This window comes from Polyodon spathula, chromosome 2, assembly GCF_017654505.1.
Source record: "Polyodon spathula isolate WHYD16114869_AA chromosome 2, ASM1765450v1, whole genome shotgun sequence".
NCBI classification, from domain to species: Eukaryota; Metazoa; Chordata; class Actinopteri; order Acipenseriformes; family Polyodontidae; genus Polyodon; species Polyodon spathula.
Genome location: NC_054535.1, coordinates 78,091,727 through 78,110,765, shown reverse-complemented (window position 1 = coordinate 78,110,765; position 19,039 = coordinate 78,091,727). Strand labels below are relative to the sequence as shown.

At 39.7% G+C, this 19,039-nt stretch overlaps 1 long non-coding RNA gene across 1 annotated transcript; it reads right to left on the bottom strand.

Moving 5' to 3' along the window:
- Nucleotides 1-300: 300 nt before the first annotated feature.
- Nucleotides 301-12,482, bottom strand: LOC121328719. The gene is made up of 3 exons (XR_005951715.1): nt 12,367-12,482; nt 2,642-2,671; nt 301-424 (listed from the first exon to the last, which is right to left on the bottom strand). It is a non-coding gene; the product is annotated as an uncharacterized LOC121328719 (long non-coding RNA).
- Between the last annotated feature and the right edge of the window lie 6,557 nt (nt 12,483-19,039).

The window sequence follows — 19,039 nt, the reverse complement described above, 5'->3', positions numbered from 1 at the left end:
TTATTTTCATTTGATAATTCAGCATTCGGCTGTTTTAGTCACTTTGGGAGCATCAGTTTAATTTGTATATGTTCATACTGCTAACATTCAAGTAAGGTCTACACATAGTCACAGGCGTGACAGCCTCAAAACCCTTTTTTCTTTTACTTCAGTTTTTGCCACTAATACAGTTTTTTTTAGGTTACGCAGAGATATAAGGTGTTCAAAAAACTGAATTTGAAAGCTCAGCCTGCCAAACTATTGGTAGAAACAAACAATGCCAATACGAACATACTTTTTTCAGAATGCTTTTTTCTTCTTGGGATAGTGAATTTTCTTAAAGAGCATTGGCCATCATAGACAGATAAAGTATTCCATGACCTTTGCACTTTGGATGGATTTCCCCCGCTGCTTTCCTCCATTTTCCGTTCTTATGCGCATCACCCTAAATTGAAATGACAAAATGACATGCTGTTTTTGTTATCATAGTTAAAGATGTAATTCGTATTCCAAGTATAAAAGAACATTTGGGTTTCTTTTTTTTTAAATTTTATAATAAATTCTAAAAGTTTGCATAGAGACCACCTTATTTGATGTGCTGTCAACATAATGAGACTTCAAATGAAGACACCTCTCATTTCTATTAACGAAAAAGGAACAAAGGCACACTTATGAATGAGGTATTTGTCAATCTGTGGAATGCAGCAATGCACAGCAGTACATTTACGGCTGCAAAGTTTTGGCTAACTATACAAATATTAAAGAGTTGGTAGCTTTACATTTTACTTGATGTTTGTAATTAATTCGAGTGGTTCTGGGTTCTGTTCTTCCACTACTGAGCTATTACCATTTTTCTCTGTATCTGTCTTTACCTGGCTTGCTGAGCTCAGGCTCAGGCCCCCCTACTAATCACAAATTGAGATTAGACAAAGGGGCATTCAGAAAAGAAAATAGGAGGCACTTTTTTTACACAGAGAATCGTGAGGGTCTGGAATCAACTCCCCAGTAATGTTGTTGAAGCTGACACCCTGGGATCCTTCAAGAAGCTGCTTGATGAGATTCTGGGATCAATAAGCTACTAACAACGAAACGAGCAAGATGGGCCGAATGGCCTTCTCTCGTTTGTAAACTTTCTTATGTTCTTATGTTCTTACTCTACATGTATGAGGAGAGACAGCAGTGAGACCATCAGACTTGAAAGGTCAGACAGTTATATGCTTTGAATGTAATGTAATGCTAACTGATATGCTTTATTATGGTACACGAAACATGTTTAAAGACAAAATGTTTCCTTGGATATGCTGCATGCATCCGTGTTTCCAGAAACAAAAAAGCATTTTGTCTTTAGCCAATTTGGAGAGACTCAGTGAGCATGTCATCAATCATGTGACTATGCAAACAGTGACTTCTACAGAAGATGACATGCTTTGGATACCTGCTACGATCCATTGTTTTATTGATATGTACGCGGAAACATTGTAGAGTCATTTCGAGTTATTCAGCCTCAGCAGCTCCTCAAAAGTGTCTCGATCCATAAGAACAAAATTGCAATAACTTAAGTGTAGGTCATTTAAAAGATTATGGTATGCTCCTCTCCTCACGAATTAGGATCCACTCCCTTGTCCAGTTAACTCCTGTGCTTTCCCTTATGTTACAAAGGTTTTGTGCAATTACAAGTACAAAAATGGGTTCTAAAACTGTAAACTTGCCATAGTACCTTAAAATCAACTACTGGTAGTTTGCACAAACCCCAATATGAAATTCAGACTTTCCTTTGGACTTACAATAACATACACTGTACACACACCACACATCAGAAGTGCTAAATATGGAAAACACAGTACAATCTTACTTTACTTCTATGGAAAGGTCTCCATGCAAAAGGTTATGGAGCATTTTAAACCTTATTCAGAGCTGCAATGAGTAATTCCTCACTATCTGAAGAATGCATTACAATCTTCCATGAAATTAGTTAGAGGGAAACAGGCATCACAGAAAACATCAGTTTTTAGCAGGTAACTTTAACCCTTGCTGTTTTACACAGAAGCGTATTTTGATTGCTGTATTCATACAAGCTTTACAGCTTTACTTACTTTATACTTGTATTCACTGATCCACTGTAAATCGACTGAAGATATATCTTCAGTTTGAACAAATACCTGAGCTCAATCATATACCTGAGCAGCTCAATCATGACACAACTTATTGTATATGGTGGTCAAAGTCACTCATTTTATAATCCACATGGCAGGCTTTGAGAGTACAGTGTATTGTTTGAGTCTCACAATTCAAATTTGACTACAAATTGTTCTCTGTATACTAAGCCTGGGAAAACAAACCACAGAGGGTCTATTATCTTTGGCAGCCTCCAGTCTTTCAAGTTTCGTTCTCTAGTGCGTTTTTGCATCTTTAGTGAACCTGTTTATTAAGTCAGATTTCTTTACAAACAATTTAACTCTCAAGACTTATAAAACATATTTGCATTTATCTAATGCACTGGAACAGACACTCCCTCTTTCATATTGTCATTCACTGTGTATTTATGCTGAAAAGACAAAAAAGTATACCTGCAAATATAACCACCTGCATGTTTAAATATTTCATTAGCTCAAGCAGTCAAAAACCACTGGTAATATAAAAAAGCAACAGTTGTATTACTTACTTGTGATTTCCTGGTCCTCTGTCTGGCAGTCTGAAACAAAAGATCTAGTCAGGTGTGCTGCGTATAGCTGTACCTGACAATGGGCTGCTGGAGTCATTCATACCCTTTGAAGTCTGACACGGCTTTGGAGAGCTTGAAGAGAATGAGACTGATTGGCTGTAATTACAGGTACTTCAGACATACTGGTAGCAATTTTCCAGATTTCTTCTCGTCTATTACCCACAATAAATATATTTTAGAATATTTAAGAATACAACTTTCAGATGTCTTTGTCTTTATGTACAAAAAACAGAAATACGATATTTAAGGACATTTTTCATTGATAGTGCTGCGGGGAAAATATATATGTTGCCCCCCCCCCCCCCCCCCCCCCCCCCCCCCAAAAAAAGAAAAAAAAAAAAAACCCCATCAGGGTATGAAACCAGGATCACCCTGCTGCAGCAGTGTTCCAGTTAGCCAGCACGGGAGAAGATGCTGGATGAGGAATAATAGCCGTAAAATGTTGTATGCTGTTTAAAAAAAAAAAAAAAAAAAAAAAAGTATGTAATAGAAAAAACAAACCCTTTTCAGAATTCGATGGAGCCTTCTATAAATATTGCTGCATTTTGGTAGAAAAACAGTTAAAAATACAGAGAAACCTGACCGGTTATACACAAGTCCTTTAGAAATCTGGGGTTCAGCAGCAACAAAACTGAAAGAACATGAAGAAAAATCATAATTCCACAAAGCAGCCGTAATAGTTGGCAATGATTTCGCAACTGTGATGCAAGAAACTAAAACACCTGTACATCAGGAGTTGAATTCAGCTTATAGAGAAAGAGGGGGGGGGGGGGGGGGGGGGGGGGGGGGACAGGCAGAAGCTATTTTTATATTTGAATAACTCCAAGTTTTGCTTATTATGTTTGTACTCTTAGTATGTTACTTAAATTTACAAGCAAATGTGTTCCAAACTGCACTGAAAGGAACATTTCCTTAAAGTATGCTATTGAGGTCACGGGGAACCTTGTGTTTCTTGAAGAACTGAGTTAACTAGCCAAGCTACAAAGCTAGATCTGCCCTGTAAATCACTAATTGATTGCGTTCACTGTTAAATTAAACCAAAATCCTACAAGTTTGAGAATTAATGAATAATACAGAATGAAAGAGTGGAGGTATTAAGATATGCTAGATCATTAATAGACCCATTATCTGACAGGGTGACTATGTTTCTATTCCAAATACAGCATGTCCTCAGTGGAAATTCAGTAACTTAACACTGGAATCTGAACTTCCTGTGCTAGGAATACCCAGATAGACAATAAATACTCTGGATTCAATTCTGCATTGAAGAGAAATGCATTGCCTTTTCAACACTGCATTTCTATTCAGCTTGTTGCTCAAACTTGTATGCATGGCCTGAGTCTACTTCAGTGTTTTCAGTTCCTAACCCCTGAAGGGACAGGCATGTTTAAGTGATATACCCAGGATATGGTTTCAATTGTTTGGTCTTTAGAGTTTACAGACTTTATTCCTTAAATACATTTTATTTAAGGTGAACAATACCATATTCCTTTAGCAAGCTTCAGATATTCTGTCCCTGATGATCCCAGAAAAAAAAAAAAAAACATTTATCAGGAAGGATTGTTCCCAGCTGAATAGTTCGGTTTCCAGACAATTAGCTGTCTGCACACACTTTCTGTTTATTTGGGTATAATTGCATAGAATTAGTTTAGATTTAGGTAAAGTTTAGTTAAATAAATCTTACAACTCACTTGTCATTGTATCTAGTAGTAATCTTTTTCAAAGGCAATCAGCTTTTATACTGGGCATGTGCAACCTGGGAAAAGATTATGAGATAGAGTACCATTACAGAGAGACTATCAATAAACATCTCCATAACAAAAAGTGGGAAGGTAATGTGTAGAATATAATTTAAAACCCATTCATACACCCCCTTTTGATAAGCTAATGAAATGCACTGTGCTGCAGTTTGCATGCTGCATCCACACATAAAGATCATGTTACACACCAACAAAGACCGGGATGGGCAGACAAAGCTTCTTTGAGAACTGCGGGAAAACTAAACCAACACCAAGAAAACTTTCTCTACTTATTGATAGAAACTTTCCTTTCATTAGTTGTTGTGAAGCACACTTTTTTTGCAATATAGAAGTTTTCATTTTGGGTTTCTTGTAATAGCTTGCTTAGATTGCATTAAAAAAAAAAAAAAGTTATCAATGCAGTACATTATTGTGATTCTACTGAATACTGCACAGGGCTTTTTACTGTAATTTGTGATCCATTGCATATCCATGTAACGCTTGTTATTTTGGTTTGGTCTTTTTTATCCAACTAACTCACCAACACAAAGAGTGCAATGTATGTAACATACTTCCCCTTTCCACAGTTGGAAGCAGGTCCAGCATGATCTAGTCACACACACGGTCTGATTTACAATACTTGTTCAGTGGAATAAGTTTTAACTACAAGTCTTCTTTGCTTTTGTATTGTTTTTGAATTAGCATTTATCTATTTATTTATTTGGCTCCAGAGCTTTATATTTGAGATTTGCACATCGACAAAATCAGGTAATTTACATGTAAAAATGTTAAACTAACATAAATGCTTTCACATGGACAGCCCTCAGTCTTGTGTGTCTTGGTATCTTTGTTTGAAGTACATTTGTTTCACCACAAACATAAGTGGATAGAGTTTATTACATTTGAGCATGAATTGTTCTTATTTTGCACGGTCATCTGTTTCATGTTTGATGGCTGGTTGTTTTATCTGGTTTTCCAGGAGGGAAGAATGATTTTCGACCTTGTCCTCAATAGTCACAGATATCTTTATTACAGCAGATAATCTTGTGGCTAGAGATTGAGGATGTATATGTTGGTCTGTTGCCACAACAGAATAGATTATGTCTCCTAGCTAAAATGTATGTTATCCAGTTCTTACATGGTTACAGGGCAAAAAGTATGTACTGCAATCAGACCAGGGCATTGCATCTTTGCTTACCAAGGCTGCCTGGCAAGGGCCTTGCCACAGGAATAGTAACATCAAAGCAATTTCTCTGCAGTGGCTATTGTTTTGCACACAGCAAATAGCAGATATGAACGCTGTTGTTCTGCCTTTTCTAAACCCTGTACAGCACAGGAAAACAAAAAACATGAGACAACAAACAGCACATGATAGTTATCTCAAAAGCATGTTTTAAACAATATATATATATATATATATATATATATATATATATATATATATATATATATATATATATATAACCAGTGGGTTAATCCCCCAGAGGAAGCTGCTCCTTGCTCTGTAATTTCCATTGTAGGTTTGCTCTTTTTGTTGTGGTTTTCACTGGGCAATGCTTACTGGTTCTACAGCCGTTTCAGTCAATGCGTCTCTGAGCCATATTGTTCATACAACAGCGTGCAGGTCCGTTTCTGTGGGGGAAGCCAACACCCTGTGACACACACACACACACACACACACACACACACACACACACACACACACACACACACACACACACACACACACACACACACACACACACACACACACACACACACACACACACACACACACACACACACACACTGCCACCACAAGCCCATGCCTAGAGTCGTCGTCCCCCCTGCTTCTGACAATCTTTTTACTTGCAGGAAACTGTCGTCTTGCAGGATACACAAACTACTGCCCGTAGTACAGGACAGGCATGGCGCCTGCTCAATATGACAAACGTCTTTAAAGCTAGAAAGGCTGTTTTTGCTACATTACTGGCTGATTTAGACTTGAAATGGAAGGAGCATGGGGTGTATTTTTTCACAATAATGATTGATTTTTAATTTTGTAATGTGGTTAGGGTAAAAGCCATAACTTATCCAACGAATGTAAAGCTTGTTATAACATCGCTGGGATGCTGTAATAAAAAATGCAAACAGACTCTAGATGCTAAATTTTTACCTCTAAAAACAAAATGTAATTCAGTGTTATTTCTTCCAGGGATCAATCAATTATGACAGACACACGGTCTGCTGTAACTCTATCTATGGCTTGCAGGCCCTGACGAATACCCTTGAGATTTGTTTTTTTCAGACATGACATGTTACTTGGTAGGCCAATTCCCCAAGACACAAAACATGTTTGAGACTGAAATGAGGCCTTTTGCCAAAACGATGACCTCAGTTCCATAATTGCTGTTTATTCCCTGCAGAGATGTCTAAGTTATCCTGGTTTGGAGGGTGGGGGGTTACCTGAAGGCTTGTAAATCAGATATCACAACAGCTATACTTTCAACAATGTCAATTCCCATCAAATGAAACGCCAACTAGAAGGGTTTTGGACTAACAAGCCAAATCTTAAAAATGAAGTGGGGTGGGTGGGTGGAGGGGTCCTTCAATTGGAAATATAAAGCTATTACTGCAGCCTTCTGCATTATGAAAAACATCAAAGGATTCATTTGTGTTAATAAACTATACATTTGTTAAGCTTTTCTTGACCCGGGTCGCTCCACCGTAACAGGAGTATTGCAATCATTCCTCTAAACGGAAAACTGCAGACAAGCTTCAAGTGCAATGCAGAGAAAAGAGCTGCAGACAGGCATCAAATTACTATTTTCTATGAAGAGCACATTGCCAACTAGCAATTGACATACATGTATTCTCTCTGTTGGTGTGCAGTGTGTGTATTATAATACTTGACCAGAAGCAATACATAGCTAATTGTAGTCCGCCGAATGGTTCCTGAATAGGGTTGGCAAAATGAAGAATAAGCATTAGATAAAACAAGTCCCTGTTTCACAATATTTTCTGTATTTATTGTGTAACATGAGATCCTATGGTTTGTAAACAGGAATTAAAATACAAAAATGGTTTGTAAAATGTCATCACTGATATGTCTGGAGATTAAAACAATTTGGCAGTGAAGGCAACATTTGACACTGGCAGTGGAAGATTTGTGAATTTTTTTTGTACTACACACAGTACTGAGTATGATGACAATACCAAAAAGTCACTGTGACAGCAGTGAAAGGAGTCCCTCTTGTAATTTGCCCTCCCGACTACTGGCAGCGCTGTGCGGGAAGGACCGAGACATATGAGAATGGCTGAGTCATGGTTGGGGCTGAAGCCACTGTGGTGACGGCCATCTTAACTTGGGGCAGAACCTCATGGTTGAGCCCCATCATTGCAATCAGCTGTGCTGCCTTGGATTGGCTGAGGTGGGGCAGTGCACTGATTGTAGGGGCAGGGCTCGGCACTGTTTAGGCTGTGGGGTTCTGCCATTTGGTCTCGTTATCCTGGACTGAGACAGTTGTGCTGTGTGAGCTCTGTGAGTTTTTGTTCTTTGGTTTGGTTTGTTTGTTTTGTTTACACTCAGACTGAGGATTCCCAGACCGGCTGCCTGTGAGTCCGGACTTTTCTCCTGAGATCCTTGGGAGCTGCAGGAATTACTTGTCCTGGTTTTTTTTTTAAGAGGGAGCCCGATCCACCTACTGTGCGGAGTGGATTACTGAAAACCCTGTGGCAGTGTTTATGTTCTGTTTGGACTATTTTGTTTTTCATTTTAAGCCTCTGCTTACCATAGCTGGTAACAGAGGCAGTTTCTTTTGTGGGAATTATAAATAAAAAATCCAACCACAACTACGTGCTTCCCGTGTCACATCACTTCCTCCCATAACCCACCACAGTCACATAACCACAATTTGGCAGCTATCGCAGGTCACAGGTCTAAGTGAAGGGTGCCATTTGACTTTGTTCTAGGATATACAGAATATATATAATTACTTACACGGTGGGATGTAGAAAAATCTGTTGCTTGCGTGTATTTTTCTCCCAACCAAGCGCTCCTTTTTCCAGTGAACGTGAGAAAAACCAAGATACAAACATACAAATACACCCATGCACATTCAAGCTGGTCATTGACTAAGTGAATGGAGCAAATGGCCTGTGCAACAAAGCTTAATAACAGAAGCCAGCCTTATTATTGGAGATCTTTTCTTTTTTGTTCCTCCCCACCCATGTTCTCCTTCATGTATTGAAAGCATTCCGCTCCCCTCACAAAAGACTGCAGAAGCTTCGCTGTACCATAAATGATAAACATAATGTCTTTGTTTTTACTAAGCGTGGCTTGTCTAAAAAAAAAAATCTAGTACTATTTATAGTTCTGAGTGCCTACTTCAAGAACATGCTGAGGTAAGTCCATACTGTGGCTGACGCTAGTTGATTAGTATACTAGTCACCTTCCTCTGCTTCAGTAATACCTTTCCTTTGCTAATCAATAACAACTATGGCAGTGGGATAAAGCACATCACCTGCCATGTGAGCTATCAGTATCATGAAGCAGATCACAATGACTCTGTGGTAAGAATGTAACTGTGACAGATGTACAGATGGTGCCTCTAATTTCCCTTGATTCTGATAATCTCTAACTCAATGTTTCTAACGTTCAGTGTTGTATGGTTCTTCAATGCTCGTCCGGTTTTTAGTAGCTGATTGCTCTCAGAACATCGTCTATCTTTATATCTCAAACCCCCTTGGATTAGTCTACAGTACTTGCTGTTTGCTGGACTCTCTAAAGCAGCAATGTCCTTTCTATAATGTGGGGACACAATTGAATGCATTATTATAAATGTGGTCTCACTGATGCACTAGCTCATTGCACCTTTCCTTGATTTGTACGTCTAATATAGCAGAAAGGTTTTTCTAGTAACAAAAAATACAGTTCTTTCCATTACAACAACTTCATTTTAATCCACTTATCTTTTCTGAAACTTTTACGGCCCACTACGGGGATAAACAGAAAATCACCGTCTAACCCTAAATTTGGGATTTACTAACAAAAATAAATAGACCTTAGGTAAAAGCTGTGACAGCTCATTTCTGTAATTCTTTTGCTGTATCAAACTCTTGCTAGTCACCAACAACATCAAATGTGGTTAGCCCTATGTGACAGGTTGTTTTTTATTTAGCCAAAGGTGAACACAGCTCACTTCCTGTACAGAACCTCTCTGCAAATATATCAGATACAAGTACTGTAAAACCTCTATTATACAAAACTAACTGTTTCTGAAAATTTGTTAAAAAGGCAATGCCAATCAAGAAACCCATGAGACGTAATTACAGTGCAACCCCTCCTTGAAATCTATAATGTTCTGTACTAAGGTTGGAACAACAGTAGATGGTCATGATATTATTGATCATTTGTTTAGTCTTGATTACTGATTGTACTGAAACATTACTGTTGATAATCGTGTTTCTGATAGTCTGCTAATAAGGATCAGCTCCACTGCTACCAAGACATTTTGTTCCTGTAGACAACCAATTCTTCCAAAAAGACATGCTTGGGGGCAAAGACCCAAAAGAGCTTTGTACACAACACACGACTGTACCCGATGGCTGTTCGGATACTCGGAGGTGTTTGCAGAATCGAAGTTCAGATAATCAGGGTTTTACTGTAATTGAAATTCATTCACAACTACTAACTAAGAGATTTGTTTCAGATATGTACCCGAATAGCACTTAAAAAGTGCATGTAATTGTTGCCCTCTCTACCTCTTTACTGGTGAAACAGGGTTTACACTGCTGGACTGCACTTTTCACTATGCTATCAGTCCACACTGTTTAAATGAACAAATAGGAGGAATATTCTTCCCTGTTCTTCATGACTTGACAGAGATGGAAATAAGACTCCTGTTGTATAGTAGTTTCACCTAGTCAACATTTTAATATGTCCAGTGTATATCTAACAAGGTCACAATAAAACCTGGAATGGATCAACCTGCAATGCAATGGGAGTCTTATTTTCATACCTGCTTGGGTTAATTCAGTGGTGCACAACTCAGGTCATGGAGGGCCAGTGTCCCTCCTGTGTTTTGTTCTAACCATACCCTAAATTAGTTAATTGGACCAATTAAGCTTCTAATAAGGTCCAATAAAGTACTTTAGGGTGCAGGGACTGTTTAAAATATTAAGGACAGCTCTGGTTTAAATGTCTGAAAATCATTTAAAAGAGGATCAATAGGGGTCCCTGACTGGCTCTCCTGGTAAAAGCACAGCTACGTGGTGTGCAGGGTGAGTCATACAGCGCAGAGTCGCCAGTCTCCGCTGGGGATTCTGAAGAGAGCGTCGCTTTGGCTCTTGCCCTCCCCTGGGTTAGGGAGGCAAAACCGACAGCATGCTACAGCTAACCCTCCTGGCCAGGCACCCAGTGAGCTCAAACACATGCAGGGCTGGCCTTTGTCCTCCAGAGGCCAGCAGCTCGCTGACATCCACTCTCGAGTTCCTGGGTTTAAAAGAGGAAGCTGGCTCGGTTGTGGGATTGGAGGATGCCCACTGAACCTTAAGTTCTCCTGAGCTGTGTGAGGGATTGCTGCAGTGAGGGAAAAATGATTGGACATTCCAAATTGGAGAGAAAATCAACAGCAAAATAATTGGGCACACTACATTTTTATATTAAAAAAAAAAAATTATATATATATATATATATATATATATATATATATATATATATATATATTGTTGGGTTGAATTAATTGAACGACATTAAAAGAATGTCAAAAAGAAAAAGAGTAAGAAAACGGCACTAGCAAAACAGTAAAAGCAGAAAGGGTTAAAAGCTTTTACTTGAATGCAAAACTCAACAGCGGATGCAGGTGGGGGAGGCGAGTCACACACCTGAGGAAACACAGATCGTCCAGAAGCCCTGCACTCCGATTCTAATTTAAGATCACTGACAACCACAAACTGTTCAGGAATATCACTTCTTGCAATGCTTTCTTAGCTTGTGAGTGTGCTTCCTGTGACACACTGCAGTCAGTCTGCAAAGCACTTGAAATAGTTGAAAAGGCCTCAAAAGTTGGTCACTTGACATTCTGTGGTTTGGCCTAACTGCAACAGTGTTTAAATGGATTTCTCTATAATAATGTAACATAATGGAAAAGTACTACAGTTACTCTTTCGTTTTCTTAAAAATGGCATTAGATTGTAACAAAGATCCACGGTACAGCAGATTAAAAAAAAAAAATTGGAGGCACAGTATTATTAAGCAATGTTTTCTTTCTTAGAGGAAGACCATTCTTCTGTAATGTTAGTACTCATGTCAAAAATGTTATAATTGATTTTTTTTTTAAATGTATTGTTTTATGTACATACAACAGAAAGAAATGACCTAGAGCCACCAGTGCACATTTTAACAGTGCTTACTGTACAAGTTATTCAAAATATATGTTGAATGCAAATACCTAATTACATTTAAATTGCTGACACATCTTTCAGTAGCGTCTCTGATAAAACAAGTTTCAAGGCTATGTGGCAAGCATGAGTTTGCCATGGTAGTGGCATGCCGCATACATTTAAACACATCTCTGTGTCACTGGAAATGCCCCTGGCTATCTGTACTTCAAAATGACACTTCTCTGCATACATTCTAAACTACTAGCCTACATGAAGACCTGTATATATACCTGTGTCAAAACAACAGGTTACTTAACCCCGCCAGGATAACAATCTATGCTCAATTCCCTACTCTGGACTCAATTTGTAATATACTTCATAATCAAAAAACCAACAGATTACAATTAACACATTTACAGTTTCCTGAGTAGCACTAATCTTGGGACGGACTATTTTACCTTTGGTAAGGTAGTCAAATATTAATACTCATCAGGGTATGTGAATCCAGTCGGTACTGACAATCTAGTACCAATGCACAGTAGAAGAACATACCAGAGTACTTACCATAGACAACTCCACCCAGATGTATCAGGACTGCTGAGTGGCATTTATGTCCATCTTCCACATACCAAGGAGTCAAACATTTCTAATAACACACTTAAAACAGAGGGTACTTTTCTCTCAGTACCATTGACATTCAACACTAAGGAACCCCAATGCTTTTACATTCTGTTAACCACAAAGAACTAACCTCACCACTTCTCCTTACATGGTGAAGGGACCGGAAAACTCATCAATGTCATCTTGTCAACAAATCAGCTTATTCCACCTCTGTGTCGTGCTTACTTGCAACCTTGTTTAAATATTAGGAAGTACAGATTTAAATAATATGCAAAAATTGTAGGATTAACCAGTAATCACATTGGGTACAGTAAAGTCGCCTTTATAGTTTACAACAGCAGAGTTGGGACAAAGTGCAGTTAAAAACTTTTTTTTTTTTTAATGAACCTTTATTCTCTTTATTTCACATTACAAGTAATACCAATGTACCTAAGAATATATGCTTTTAATTGGCAGGCTACAGATAATTCATATTACTATTTCAAAAATTGTAGAGCAACGTCAGTTTAATACTTTTTGGTTTGACAGAGAAGTTAAGGGAGTAAATTTACAGTAGTTAATACAGGAATAAAAACAGCGAGTCGTAAATAATACGTTCAAAAAGCAACACACACATATTCTTTCACAGAAAACAAACCTGTCATTATTCTAAATCATTTAATTTCGCATAAGACCAATCATTTTTAATTTTAAACCAAAATATTGTCCTTGTTCTTAGTTTACTACTGGAAGTTCTTACATATTCTTGAGTATTTTATTTTACCAGAAACCTTGCTGGCATTCCAGTTTGTGTACATTGTCAAGTTAGTTTTGGCTGGGGGCAAAAGCATCTTTCTACCCTTTGTAACCTGCTAGCCACTCATTCTTCCAAATCGTCAGGCCCCTCTCATGACTGGCAGCAGTAGGAGGTTATACATTTTTTGTTATTTTGATTTTATTTAGCAAGAACATTGTATTATTTTTCACATTTACATTTTGTATGTAAAAAGAACAATAAAGAAAATAAGGGTATGGAATTGGAAGTCATTACAACAGGGATTGAGAAGAAGAAATGAAAAGTACACATTTTGACTGATAATATAATTCTCATAAAATATTTTATATTTGTTATGCTAGAAAACAAATGTCCTTGCCTTCCTCTGAACTGGAAGTTAAAGAGATTAATGTATTTACAGTATCAGATTTCACGTTATAAAGTCACTCGTAAAAGTTACCGGAAGAGTCATCTTAATAAGCTTAGAAAAATCACTTGGAAACTTTAATGTACTCAAAAATGTAAAGTTCACAGAGCGAAAACATTTATTTAACCTTCAAAATAACACCAAGCAGGAAAGTTACTCAGCTTGGAAAACTGCATGAATTAAAAAATCATAAACCCTTTACCAATTTGAAAAAAAAAAAAAAACAATAGACTGTACAAAGCTAGACAAAAATAAAAACTCTCTTTCAGTCGATAGCACTAAATGATTATGTTATACATAGTACGTATTAAAACTGATCAATTTAGAAAAAAGTACTACAAGTATTTCATAACTTAAGGTTTTAAACTTTTACCTATTACCCCAGAATAAATGGGATCATATTAAGTCTATTGGAGATACAAGTCATTCACCAGGTGGACAGGCACTGCACAGAAATGAAAGAGCTGTCTTTCTCCCTAGCCCAGTTGGAACACAAAGGTCACTGAGGCGCTGCACAGCCAGGGTGACCAAGCTAGCAAGACTCACCCTGCACAAACCATGTTTACAATTGCATTGGTCTTCTTTTGAACTCTCCTCTTCACTTTAAACTAGGACAGAGATAGGTTACAAAGCCAGCAGAGGATACAGATTTTTCAAACTGATTAGCACTGTCGGTTAACTAAAAGGTAGTCTGCTCAAGCTGATTGTGTTCGTTACCAGAGGCTGTTCATTTTCCATCCATGTATAACTGTTAACACCAAGCCGTCTATTTTAGTGCCTAGCGACAGATTTTGATCAACATGCCATATGTCCTGAGAAATTTAAACACATGCACAGATGTATATAAAAATAACTGTTCGAGGGGTTCCAGCCTGGCTCACCTGGGAAAAGCACAGCCATGTGGTGTGCAGGGTGAGTCATACAGCGATGGTTTGCGTTCTGGCTGTGCGGAGTCGCCAGTCTTTGCAGGGGATTCCGAAGGGAGCGTCACATTGGCCATGGTGTTCCCATGGGTTAGGGAGGTAAAACCGGCAGGGACGGGTTTCTCATCATCACGCTACAGCAAACCCTGCTGGCCTGGCACCCAGTGAGCTCAGAGCGGACACCTGCAGGGCCAACCTTTGTCCTCCAGAAGCCTGGGTTCCTGGGTGTAAAAGAGGATGCTGGCTCGGTCATGGGATCAGAGGACTCCACTGAACCTTCAGTTCTCCTGAGCAACATTAATACAAATATATATATATATATATATATATATATATATATATATATATATATATATATATAAGCACTATCAATTAATCATATTTAACTTAAGCCATTAACAAGTACATTTTTTGGGAGATTTTTAATTTTTTTTTAAATGCACGTTAAAAACACTTCTGTTCCTCTTTGCACTTCCCGCGGCACCATTTAAGTGCATGCCACGAATGAGTGTCGTCATCGTTTGAATATAAAATTAGTTAAAATACTTTATATAGCTATGACACCTATGCAACAGATAGCATTAATCTTAAATGTATGTACTCCATTGTCTCTATTTTTTTCTTAAACTTTGCCGGATAAAACATACTTCTTCTATAGCACATTTATAAAAAAGGGGCAACAATTAAAAAGAGATGTATCCTGCCTCTAAGGCAGCTTATTGACATATTTTTTGAAGAAAGGTACAATGAAACGAGGACGTGGTTCTTTTTTTTGAATTTTTTTAAAACTATTTGTATCATATACAGTACTCAACTATCAATACAAATAGTTTTTAAAGGGCACGAGTAAACCTGAAACTGTTGTATTTCATTATTGCTAAAAACAACATAACATGTATACTTAAAGAAATAAAAACATTTCTGAAACGTGTAAAATACTTTTACAATATGAATTTCACAAATGTTTAAATAACTGGTTCATAAATTAGTTTCTATTATTCACGAACATACGTTTCTTAGTGGATACCTGTGGTGAATTGAAAGTAAGTCTCGACTTCTTTCAATATAAAATATGTTTCCAAGTACTTGTGTCATGTTTAAGAGCCCCCGCTACTGTTGTGATTGGTTATTTTAATGCACAAACTGTTCGATTTCAAACCACGACAAGCTTCAGTTGTAAACATGGCACGGTAATGTGACATGACAGCACTGATTTCTGCAATTGTCGCCTATAGCTACACACGAAGCAAAGTCGTTTGCATGCAGATATAATTCCAACACAATGCAATGGTATCTGTATGAGCCGTTATTGTTAGACCACTGTAGTCCAGCCTCTTCAGGCAGCGAGAGTGGTGAGATTCAAACGAGGATTGCCGCCAGTTAGTTTTAGCAGCAGTCTGTGATTGGTTGCATGAACGTTGACTGTTCAGTAATTCTCCAGATTTGAACGCGCTGTCCGCTTTTTAATGCTACTGGTCGTGAGGTTCCTTTTGTGCTCCAAAACGGGACGTCTGGTCACCTTCGTTCTGATCAAGAAGTATTCACCTTTATTTGATGTTTGCTGACCGCTTTAACTGACCGCTGGAGCCAATTCAAAAGACATGCACACTAAACGCTCTACTTTCACTGACTGGTGGAAACAAATGGCAAAATTGATGGGTTCCATCCGTGAAAGCTGTGTTATAAATATAATATTACGTAAACTTAACAACAACACAGTTCTTAAGAACCGCAAATTAAAAATCATAACAAGTTTAACTTAAAGAGTACTGTCGTGTTACAAGTTTACAGTCACATGTTCACATCATGTAGTAGATGCAGAAAAACACAGGGCCTTTCAAAAGGGGCATAATGAGAACTAGGTCGCAAGTGATTGCTAAAACTAAGACTTGGATCACTAAACGGTTTTCAAAGGATTGATATACAATGTGTAATGTATCAGCCTGTTGAACCCTTAAAATATAAAAAAATAAATGCGAATCATAATGGAAAAAAGCTGGTTTCCATTAAACTGGATTCTAGCTTCAAGCAGCTACGTAATGACATCGCGATCTTAAAAAAAATGGTTATCGCATACATTTTCTTGATCGGAACAAAAAAAACTTTGATGCGTTTTCACCCATTTTTTTCCTATTCGCTCGCTATAGCGTATAAGCGAATAACCAGCCTCGCCGAACATTCTGGTTCCCTTTCAATTCGAATGACAACCATTACCGAATGGGAAGAGCCTCTCTGACCGTCAATCACTGAGCAAATATACAAAAGCTGCCCTATCAGGGCCCTGCTGTGAGGAAGTCCCTCCCACCTCCTGTTGAAGAGGGATGTCCTCACAGTAGCACATCCTCATTTTCTCTATCCTCACACTGAGACAGGTTGTGGATAGCTTTCACTTCTACTACCGAATTTGACTGATTTGTTGGATTTATCCGCAAATTAAAAAAATAATTCACTGTAAAATTGCTCTTCAAGCGTGTCTAAAAGAGTGCCCTTGCTTTATTCTCGTGTCAGTTTCTGACTAGAGCTGGTTTTGACCCCTCAGAAGAGATTAGCATTGCTCTTTTCACTACACGAGGCCTTGTGTAGTTGATACACCGTGTGGAGAGCTGTTGTGGTGCTGTAAGGAGACTCCGCGGGCCCGCGCCGTCATCCTCTACACCGATTTAATTGGTTACAGCGACGAACAGAAAAAAAAAAACAGCTCGGGCCTAGCGCCCCTTTCAATCCTCGGGCATTCCTTGCGCATCTGCGATTGCCCTCGTGGACCACGCCGATTGAATCAGCTGCATACCCCGGCATCGACCGCGGTTTTTCCCGCCGATCGAGGGGATGAAAAAACAGCGCCTACCCGGTCCCGATTGACTCAGCACCGATGTAAACATCTTTGGCGCCGCCTACAGCTTGGCCCCTACCGTGCCTACCATTGGCACCGACCTTGGAACAGGTCCACTCGGCACCGACTGTCTCGGCATCGACAGCGCTTTTCTCAGCATAGTTCCCGGCACCAGTGAACCTCTTTGAGGCCGTCTACAGCCCTGCACCAACCACGCTACATGTCGCCACTAACCGCTCGGCACTGACTGCGCTCTTTTTGACGCTGATCCCGGTACCGATGGATTTGCCTTTCAAGGCAAGGTATCTGGACGATTGGTTGGTTTGCACGCAGTCAAAAGCAAACACAGAGGTGCATACAAAACAGGTCATAGATCATGTGGCGAAGTTAGGGCTCTCAATACATCAACAGAAGAGCAACTTCGTACTGTCTCAGTCCACAGTGTTCCTGGGGATCAAAATGAACTCTGTGAGCATGCTTGCCTCACTGTTGGAAGACAGGATTCGGTCGTTGGAGACCACACTCTCCCTATTCAGAGAGGATGCCCTCCTACAGGTCAAAGTATACCAAAGGTTGTTGGGGCTGATGGCAGCCGCCTCAAGAGTCCTTCCAGTAGGGCCGCTGAGAATACACCCACTTCAAGCCTGGGTGAATGAGCTCAAGGTGCACCCGGTCCGAGATCGGTACCGGCTGGTGTGAGTGTCCAGTCAATGCTGGAAGACACTGGAGTGGTGACTCCGTCCCGGCAATCTGCGCCTCGGATCTCCCCTCGGATCCCCTCACAGAAGGGAAGTGATCACTACAGACGTCTCCAGCCTGGGCTGGGGAGCTGTCAGGAATGGGAGAGGAATAAGAGGTCAATGAGCCTGGCGTTATCACATTTTCGCCAGCACTTAGTGCACAAACGTGTTGGTCTGGACGGACAATACTACAGTGGTAGCCTACATAAATCACCAAGGCAGCCTGCGCTCACCGGGCCTTCACCACGCAATGTACAGACTCCTGTCCTGGATGCACAGAAACTTGCATTCCATCAGGGCGGTTCACCTCCCCAGGCAGCAGACCTCCTGTCCAGAGGAGCTCCAGACAGCTCAGAGTGGAGGCTACATCCTCAAGTGGTGAAACAGATTTGGGAGAGATTTCGACCTGCATGAGTCGACCTCTTTGCCACAGGCGAGTCCACTCATTGCCCCCTATGGTTCTCCATGGAGAGAGACGGGGGCCCACTGGGAGTAGATGTGTTAGCTCACCCCTGGCAACGGGGGCTACCATTATTACCCCTGATACTAGAGAGGATCAGGGTAGAGAGAGCACAGGTTTTGCTGGTTGCACCCAGATGGTCGAGACGCCCCTGGTTTCTGCTCCTCTTCATGTTGTCAGATCAGCCGTGGCAGCACTCGCTGCGCAAAGACCTCCTGAGCCAAGCGGAGGGGCTATTATGGCACCTAAACCAAGCCCATCTCCAACTCTGGGTCTGGCCGTTGAACGGAGCCATCTATTCAGACGAGGTTTGTCAGTTGCAGTGGTAGAAACACTACAGTCTGCTAGGACGCCGAGCACTAGAGCCCAGTACTCATGTAAATGGAAAGTTTTCCAAGACTGGTGCCTTGCCGAAGGTCACGATCCTGTGACGCCCTATTGAGCCGATATTAACCTTGTTACAGCATTTGTTTGACACAGGA